A 10,788-nucleotide genomic window follows, 5' to 3' on the forward strand; every position below is an offset into this window, starting at 1 on the left:
CGTTGATAGAGTTCACATATAATAACAGTTACCATTCAAGTATTAGAATGGCACCTTTCGAGGCCTTGTATGGTCGGAGGTGTAGGACTCCGTTGTGTTGGTTTGAAACAGGTGAAAGTGTGGTTTTAGGACCAGAACTTGTTCAGCAGACTACGGAGAAGGTGAAAATGATTCAAGAAAAGATGAAAGCGTCGCAGAGTCGACAAAAGAGTTACCACGATAAGCGTAGGAAGGACCTTGAGTTTCAAGAGGGAGACCATGTGTCCTTGAGAGTTACTCCAACGACCGGAGTTGGTCGTGCATTGAAGGCAAAGAAGTTGACTCCGAAGTTTATTGGTCCTTATCAGATATCTGAGAGAATTGGCACGGTGGCTTATAGATTTGCCTTACCACCACATTTATCAAATTTGCATGATGTGTTTCATGTGTCGCAGTTGAGAAAGTATGTCCCAGACCCGTCCCATGTGATTCAGAATGATGACGTGCAAGTTAGAGACAACCTTACGGTGGAGACCTTACCTTTGAGGATTGATGATCGCAAAATGAAGACGTTGAGAGGCAAAGAAATACCTCTAGTGAGAGTTGTTTGGAGCGGCACTACTGGTGAAAGCTTGACGTGGGAGCTGGAGAGTAAGATGATGGAGTCTTACCCAGAGTTGTTTGCTTGAGGTAAATTTTCGAGGACGAAAATTCTATAAGTTGGGGAGAGTTGTAACGCCCGTCTTAATTATTTACTTAATTTAATGAGGATTTATATATTTATTTATATATATATGATTTAAGAATTTAAATAGTTTGCATGATTTATAGATAAATTATGTGATTTTCTAGAATGACGTGAAGTATATTGATGTTGTGAAGTTGTTATGTTGGTGTGACTTATTTTATTATTAAATAAAATAAGATATGAGAAATAAAATAAAAATATTAGAAGTTGGGCTGTGATGTGTAAAGAGTAAGTTTAGAGGTGAGAAGAGTAATACGAAAAGATAAATAGGGCGAACATAAGTTAGAAACGTTTTTACGTGAAACGCTTTTGGAGAAAAGGGAGAAAAGTCAGAAAAGAGGAGAACTAGAGGGAGAGCTGCGATTTCATCATAACCAGGTAAGGGTGAGACTAATTTTCAATATTATTAAGAGTATGATTCTATAGGATGAAATTAGCATGATCAGGTTAAGTTTTGGTGAGAATTGAGAATTAGGTTTAAGAACAATTTTGATGATTGAACCATGAACAGATGTTAGATTGATGCTAAATTAGTGTACAGAACTCAGATATACCATAAGATGATAATTAGATGTTGAATTGAGGTTAGAATTAGGAGATTGAGTGAAAAGTTGGAATTTTTAGGTTTCTGGCCGTACTGACATTCATCGCTCGCACCTGCGAGCAAGAACACTCGCAACTGCGAGCTAGAACCCAGAACTCGCAACTGCGAGCAGTGCAACTCGCAACTGCGAGTGACCTGTGAGCTCGCAACTGCGAGCAGAATAACTCGCCACTGCGAGTAAATACGTAGGAACCCAGAATGCACACTTTGCTCGCCATTGCGAGTGAAGTTACTCGCCACTGCGAGTTAGGCTGTTAGTTGCCCAAAATTGTCCCGATGCGATCCTTTCGCACGTGTAGTCTTGAGATGACCTTAGAAGTAAGTTAGAGAGCTGTTTAGGATGCTTTCATAAGCTCCAGAAGTCTGTTATGGTGACTGAAACTAGAAGTGTTGCTGCATGAATGTTATAATGATGCTTTATGATATTTACATGGATGTAATTAATTCTTTATGTGAATGTTAACACATTCAAGCGTTGTTAATTGTTGTATGTTGCTGCTGTTTTCTGTTGTTGACTGTTAGTGTCTTGAGGTTGCATGAGTCGGTCTATGTTGTTGGAATTTAAGAAGTCGTCCATGATTATGAGTCGTATGAGTTGTACACGTCGTTGTCTAAGTTGTTGGAAGTTGAGTTCATTGCATACTCATTAAAGTTGGGGGCTTTAGGCCCGGCAGCCTTTGTGCTCATTAAAGTTGGGGGCTTTAGGCCCGGCAGCCTTTGTGCTCACACGTTGAAGAGCTTATTATGCTCATTTTGTTGTTGAATGGTACCACATGCATTTGCATATCAAGAAGTTTCATGTTGTCTAAGTTGTTAAGTTGTTGTTGTGTTGATAGAGTTGCATGGTCAAGGATGAGTTGTGTCGTCAAGTTGAGTGTTAAGTTGATTATGATTTGTGATGAAAATTAGTAATGGTATTTGACGATTGTATTTGTTATGTAATGAAAAATATGCTAATTGTTAATTGTTGATATGTTATTAATGTTTAAGTTGTTAAATGCATTTTATTGGATTATATGCTTAATGTATTGATTATGAAATCTCACCCCTTCTGCGTATATGTTGCCTCGACCGTGGGTAATGTGCAGGTAATAAAGATTAGAGGCGTTCGTGAGTGGACTCCTCACTTGGTGTCTAGGTGCTCTGATACGTAACGGGATGGGGGCTTGCTTTTACTTCTATTCCTTACGTGTCTCTTTTATGAACTAATTTATGAGATTTTCCAATAAGGCCTGCGTGCTAAGACTTTAAAATGTTGAACTATTTTCCGCTGCAACAGTTTAAGATTTTCATGATGTTGAATTTGAGAGATAATTATTATTATCTGTTTTTAAGATTTTTAAGTAGTATGTGACATTCCGTTATGAATTCAATACTCTGATTTAAATGAAATTTTCTAGTTGGGAAAACGGGGTGTTACACAAAACATACTATGCTAAGAGTGAAGATGCAGTGTGTTTTCTAATGCATATGAAGCTATACATCCACCACCATCCCAAAACGTCAACGACCACCCCATAATGTCAACAACAACAGTGACCCATTTCGTTCAAACACACACACCAACATATGAAGATCCAAATTTTAGATCAAATTTCAATCAGGTTAGATCTATCAATTTTAGTGTTTGGTTTTTATTTCTTTCCACCTTCAATTTAATTGATTTTGATTTCTTTGTTTTTTAATGTTCAATTTTAATTAATTCTGAACCTTGACCTTCTATCTCTTCTTTTTTTCAATGTGTATTTTAATTTGTGGTGTTTGATTTGGGGGTTTTGGTGCAAATAAGGATTGGTTTGGAGAAGAAGATGAATGATGTTAAGATGAAGTTGCAAACAATTTAATAGTTAAAGGATGACTATGAGAAAAAAAATAACTAAAAGAACTTATATGTTACAAACCAAAAACTTAAAGGACCTCATGTGTAATTTGGCCAACATAAAAAATATACAACACACGAACAAGAACAAACAACAACGCATCAGCGACGAAGCTCCGGTTAACAAACACCAAACGACATAGCACCAAATGCATTGAGCTGGATCGTAAAATATCCAAACAACTCCAGATCTAAGCAAAGACGAACAAGAGCCACACGTAAGATAAAACCTTCAGATCAAAACTAGATCTAGATCGAACAACCCACTATGTCCCTTGCAAAGTCGGAGGCTCAGAAACGACAATGACGACAGAGGGTTATATGCAGAGGAATGATGACCATCAGTAGGAGAGCAAACAAAAATTATAATTATAATTAAAATAAGAAGTTCATCATAATCATCATCATATCATAATCATAATATTCATAGTCTGTACTAACAAGAGCTTATTTTTATTTCCCACAAAATCATTAACACATCACATCATTTATTCTCCCAGTGGGGGAATCATGGGTTTAGGATAAATGAAATTAAGATAAACATGTATTCGACTCCCACCACTAGCTCATGTGAAAGTAGCATCAATAGTTTATATTGAAATCACGAAGACATGTCTCCACCATAGACTTGATCCTTGTATATGAAGTTTTCACTTCATTAGGATCTGAGTGGTTAGTTGCTTCGTATATACTTAGGATCTCGTTAAAAACCTCGTCCTTCCTTTCATCATCATTTATTTCGTCTAGTATATTAACAAGCTTTTGGATCATATCTTTAAAAGAGTGAGACTTCTTTTCAGAGGATGTCACACGCCTCATGTTGAGATCTTTCACCTTCTTAATCTCCATTTTGCGAAAAGCCATGATTTCTTCACCAACCTTTAGGGATTATTGTAAATATTATGTGAAAATGTTATATCTCATACCCCTATTTATAAATGCAGTCAATAAGAGGTTCATTATTTGAAAAAAAAAAAAAAAAAAGAAGTTCATTAATGTTTTAGTCAACAAGAAAAAGAAAAAAGTTCCATTGAAGTTTTTAATATTTTATTGAAAATATCTTATCAAAAATATATTGAATTTTTTTTTGAAAGAAATAAATATATTGAATTGAAATTATTTATTTTTGTATTGTTTAGGTTTACAAAACTGTTCTTAGATATGCTAAAGTTTTTAGGATTTTATTTTTCTAATTCAATTGTCCTAAATCAATATCGAAACTAGTTGGTTGGACTAAAGTTACAATAAATTTTAGTTAACGATGAATCATTGAAGGGAATTTTAATAATGAATGGAATAATTATTGTTAAGACTTTACTTATTTCATGCCAAACTCTGAATTGCCATGACCAGTTTTCTTAAAAAACTATATATTTAAAATAAAAAAATCTAACTATATTGTTTTACTATGGAAAATAATTAAAATACAAATTTATTATATATCACAGTCAAAGAAATATTTATTATAAATGTGAAAGGAGTTATTACCAAAAAAAGTAAATGTGAAAGGAGTTATTGCTTTTTAGTCAAATCTGGTAATACCTTGTGTCAAAAAAAATCTGGTAATACCTCGCACAGTCGTATATTACATTATTTTCCAAATATACTCAATTTATTTTTTTCTACATTTGGTATTATAATAACATTATAATACTAACGTTATATTTTTTTAAATAGTCAAATAATGAAACTCATGCACACTAAATTCTGAAAAGTGAGGAATCAAACGTTCGAATTTATGCTCTAGCATATTTAATAACCTAATATGCAACAACTTGTAAAAAAACTAACATGGAAGAAAGTCGTATCTCTCAAAGTGTCTCTTCTTTCATGGAGAACTTTACAAAAACGAGATTCTAAAAAAAAAAAAAAGAAGACAATTTTGCTTGTCATGGGATTGTTCATTCAGATTCTTTGATGCGCTCTAGAGGTTGTGAATTATTTGGAAACATTTGAACTTGGGTTCTACTTGTGAGCTTGAGCATTGGAAGTCTCTTGGTTGTGTCCTTGAGAAATTATAACAAGTTGCGATTATAGTGAAAATCTCTTAGAAGTGCAAGGGGACTGGACTACTTCTAGATGAAGGCGAGAAAATCACAAGATAGGGGGTGAGTTTAATTGTGTTGGCTTTTTCAAACTTTTTAAAGTTTTTCATAAGTCAGGGTCAAAATGTGTTCAAATTTTGAGTAGAGTTCAGAGTCTGAATGCAATTCAGAACATGAGTGCAGCGGGTAAAATCATACACAAGGGTATGTGTGTGTGTGTGTGTCTATATATATATATATATATATATATATAGAGAGAGAGAGAGAGAGAGAGAGAGAGAGAGAGAGAGAGAGACTCTAAAGACTCTAAACAATTACAAAACATAACAGACTCTAAAGACTTAGAATTTCTAAGATGAGAACTTAGTAAGAAGTTCTTAATTGGTCTATGCGCTTTTGAATTTTACAAAGTAAGGGCACAAATAAAATTTCAGAGTCTTGTTCTTCTTCTTTAAGTCTTCAGCTCCTTATATAGGCAAGGATTTTAGAAACGTTGGAGAGTGTTAGCATTAAGAGTCGTTGAGAAGCATCAAATAAAGGATATTGGGATGTTGTATGATATGGTTTGAAGGTGAGAAAAACACAAGAATAGGGGTTGAATTGTGTTGGCCTTTTTGACGATTTCTTTTTCTAAGTGTTTATTAAAACCTAGTCAAAATCTGATGTTGCAGATTCTGACTCATAGTTTGAATGCATCGAATAACAGAAAACAAAGATAAAGAGTCCGAGAGAGAGAAAAACAGACACAAAGCAATTTTATACTAGTTCCTCCCACAACACAGGAGTAGTTCAGTCCCCTTGCACTTCCAAGGGATTTCACTATAATCACTATGGATTTACAACTTGCACAAGGACACTACCAAGAGACTTCTCTTTGCTCAAACACAATTGGAAAAGACTTATATGCTTAAGCACAACTACTTATGACTTCTTGCTCTAAGACACTACCTAAAGACTTCTTGCTCAAGGACAACTCCAAGAGACTTCCATTTGCATAAGCACAACTGCTTAAGACTTCCCCTTGCTTAAGGACAACTCCAAGAGACTTCCTAGGTGCTCAATATATCACAAAGAGACTTATATGATCAAGCACGCAGGCGAGAGACTTTCTAAAATGTTTGCACAACTACAAACAAGTTAATTTGTTCTTAATTACACTTGATTTAACAATGGTAGTGTAAACTGAACAAATGAACAGACTACTTAGGATTTCTAAGATATAAAATTGAAAATAAATAAGTGGTTTGCGCTATTTGATTTGACAAAGATTTGGCACAGAAAAATAACAGAGTCTTGTTACTTCTTCTTCAGGTCTTCAGCTCCTTGTATAGGCAGTGATTTGAGAGATTTTTTGAAATTAATATTCTAATTTAAGATTTATTGTTGAAAGAATTTCAACAAAGAAGTCTATAGCTGTTTTATATGAGAATGATGTGTGTGATTCGAAATTGTTCTAAGAAAGAAAATATTTGCATATTTTGTACCTAAACTAATATTGAACATGCATGGTATGAAAATTTAGTTTAAAGTTGTTCTTGACACAACATCAACTCCTTGTTCAATTTAGAACGCACAAATTCATATTAAATGCATACTTAACATGTCTTCTCACAACATAAAGCATAATACATTAATTTTAATCATCAAATATGATTTATATAGATATTTATGGATATCATATCTTTATGAAAGGAGCAGAAACAACAATGAAAGTAGTGTTGAATGACTACCTTGCTGCACTTGCAAACATTGGAGACAAAAATAGAGATGTATCATGCATACATCAATGGGGTATCAATATACGTTTATGCTTAAATATGTTGCATTAAGAGAACTCACACTTACAAATAAATTTAATCATATACTTGATTGAGAACATGTGTGTCTTCCAAATTCTTGTGAAATACATGTAATTGATTTATATTATAATGAGCAAATCATATTGCATATTCATTTAAATATGTTTACCCATTGAAAATATTTAGAAAAATCCTCAACATGAAAATATTTTGAAGAGAGAAATATTTTTGACATTGTGTCAAATGTCTATGATTTCATCGCTTCCACTAATGAATAATTTTCTCTCTATTTTAAAAATTGTTGAAAATGATCAATTGATCATAATTGTCATTATTTATGAAATGATAAACTGAAATGCATATTAATCATGATACATGCTTGATTAAGTTTGATAGGAGAATATGACTTCTCAAAAACGTGATTCTTATGTGCAATATCTTTGTGTTGTTTCTTCCACATATGTACTTCATTTTTTATATATCATACTCAACATTTTTTTATAGATGTCAAAAGGGGAAGATATATTTGTGATGAGAGAGTAACATAGAATGGGGAGAAAACTCCAAGATGGTTTTAATCAATGAAGAATGTAAAAAAAAAAAATTAACCTCTTGCACATGTTTAGGGGAAGTTTAATTAGAATGATAAGAATTAAACTCTTGCACGTGTTTAGGGGGAGCTTAATTTCATATCCATGAACATTCTTACATTTCTTATTATAAACATCCATAAAACCTAAGATTTATTCAAAAGATGTTTGTCATCATCAAAAAGGGGGAGATTGTTGAAACAAAAATATTTTTGATGAATGTTTTAATGATAACAAACCTTATGGAATAAACACCAAGTTTTATGAATGGTGATCTACTGATGTTTGCACTTGAGTCTTTTCACAGAAGTAGACAAGAAGTTATACCAAACCAGTAGTATCACAACTCAAAAGAAGATATAGCAATGGTTTGAATCAAAAGAGTGGTGAGTGAAGATTCGACAAGAAGATGAACCTTATGATTAATTGATTCATCATCGTCACCACACGGTTTTCAACAATGTCTTAGAGATTTAAGGAAGAAAAGAGATGCCTAAACTAAAACATCTCAAAGATACTTAATGGACAAGAAACATTGTGTGCAATCACCAAGAGGAATTATGAGATAAATTGCATCATTAACAAAATAATTCAAGGTTAATTAACCGAGAATGTATTGTCATCTCTTATATAAGAGAACATTATCAACTCCGATGAAAGAATTTTCTCATGATGAGGATGCATATTACACTCGAAATTATTCTCACAATTTCATCAAAATGATTAGAATCAACTTTGAAGAGAAACCAATTAATGAATGAATAATTTATTAACTCATTCATTAATGATATTGATTGGTGAAATATCGAAGAAGAAAATTCATGATCATATGCTTGGAGATTCTATCATAAAAAACTTATGATGGTCCAAGAATCTTCCATCACTATTCAAGATATGATTTGGAGAATAGATATCAATCAAAGGAATTTTGACTTTGAGAAAGGTTTCTCATATTCCTACAAATATCATTATGGTCATACAAAGTGAAGAAAACATCCTCATTTGATATTTTAAAAGATAACAAAAATATTACAATTATTATTTTGTTATCCACTAATGTGTTTTGTGAGAATATTTCAGTGAGAATGTTCTGGAGAACGTTTTGGTCACTGTTCACAAAGCAAATAAATAATTTACATCAAAAGAATAGTCATCAAAATGAAGATTTCTGCTCTCCGCCCAACAAGTTTCGCTCCCACCCAGCCAAACTAACCAAAATACCCCTACGCTAGTTAACTAACGCATGTGTAAATCAAACATGACTTAATTTTACACATGTGTGACTTAAGTCACGCCGCATGAGTTAACTCACGCAAGTGTTACACTGTAACAGCCCAGGTGGGTCCCGACTAGGCACTGTACCCCCCAGCATGGTTACTCACAAGCTTAATCACTACCCCCCCCCATAGTAGTGTTTTTGCCTCCCGTGGGAATCGAACCTAGTACCTGGGGTTAAGTACTAGTTCAATCATTCCCACTACCAATTGAGCTATGTAATACCCATACTAAACGTACCTAGGAAGTTTAGCATGTGCATTTATTTAGTACTGGATACATTAAAAATTTACAACATAAAGACTTCGAATGAATATCTTATACAATAATGTGCGTTCGTACAATAATAGAGTAACACAACTTTTCTAAAATAATGAATGCGTCCTTGCATATCCATATCATCCTGCAGTGGGTACGAACGAACACTTACTGATACATCCATTCGGCTACTAGCTTGCCATCCAACCTGTTTATCTAAAACAAATAAGGATTGGGGTGAGACATAATGTCTCAGTCAATTCCACCTAGTCCTAAGCTATAGGTAACCTCAGGGGAAACCTACGGTCACCACGTGACTACCATACAACCTGCCGGTTGATTATACGTGTGTGGGAACTTGCATACTTAGACGGTCGTGCATACTAGGGCTGTCATAGCCTCATCTTAACTTGTTATAGGCTTCACTTCTATACGTGTCATGGCGGTCAAGGGGAATCTAAAACCGCATTGCCAAGAATACGCTCTACGTATCAAGGCCTAAACATAACATAACCATGACACGGTTATAAACCGGACAATTAGGGGAAACCTAGGATCGTCATCGGCATAACTTTCTCTATACTTGCTCTATGCATAACTACGTTGTGTCTGACAACATATTCTATCTTGCTATCATGATAGTTCTTGACGATCTACGCCAAGGTTCTACTAATTCTTGACGATCTACGTCAAGGCTCTAAGACATAGCATAAACATGTCTAATAAATATGCATAGTCAAATTCATTGATTAAGTTAGCGTGTAACAAACAAACATTATCTGAGTTCATTTTACGGAGAGCCCCGGGGTGGAGTAAACACGAGCACAATCCCTATCTAACCGATGGAACCTATCTAAGGTATAACCAACGGCATCCTACAGTGGCGTGCGGGATCCTTACGGCTAACCCCGTTTCACCTAGTGGAAACCCCTTATGTCCAACCTAATGTGGATCACAAGAGACACGACACCTACATCTTGTAAAAGCTTTCTATGTGAATAGATATCTAATCGCTTCACAGCTTTAATAAAGTATGAGTCTATAAATGCATGAGTATTAAATCTATACATACTATCTATTTTACCTCGGATCCTTAAACGATCCCTCTAAAGGTAAACCATGCTTTAATCCTTTCCTTCATGTGTTCTTACTTGCTAAGCTAACATAATCCTTGCTTGGTCATGATTGGGAGAAAGTTTGGATGATTAGAGGAGAGAGGGAGGGCGCATGGTAGAGAGAAGGAGGAGAGAACTCTTTCTCTCAAAACCTAGAGAGAGAAAGAAGAAGAAATTATGAGGTTTCCACCCCCAAAATTACTTATATACTCCCTTGTGCGAGATTACTCAAATTCCCTTCGTCTTGGTCGCGCTTAACCTGACACTGATACATAAACCCCTGCTTGACTGATATTTCATAAAAACATCTTCCGTCGTACTTGACGTTCTGTAACACTTAATCTCTGATATCTAGATCATATCTGACTTATGCCATTAATAGACATTTCCATTACCCTTACTTTCCATGAACATTTGTCCTCTGACGCGTCTGATGGGTAATATTCCGTTACTGATAAGCGGGATATTACACTCTACCCCCCTTAAATAAATTTCG

This window comes from Medicago sativa, chromosome 8 (assembly GCF_051527215.1).
Source record: "Medicago sativa cultivar Bolivia chromosome 8, Bolivia_mono, whole genome shotgun sequence".
Lineage (NCBI taxonomy): Eukaryota > Viridiplantae > Streptophyta > Magnoliopsida > Fabales > Fabaceae > Medicago > Medicago sativa.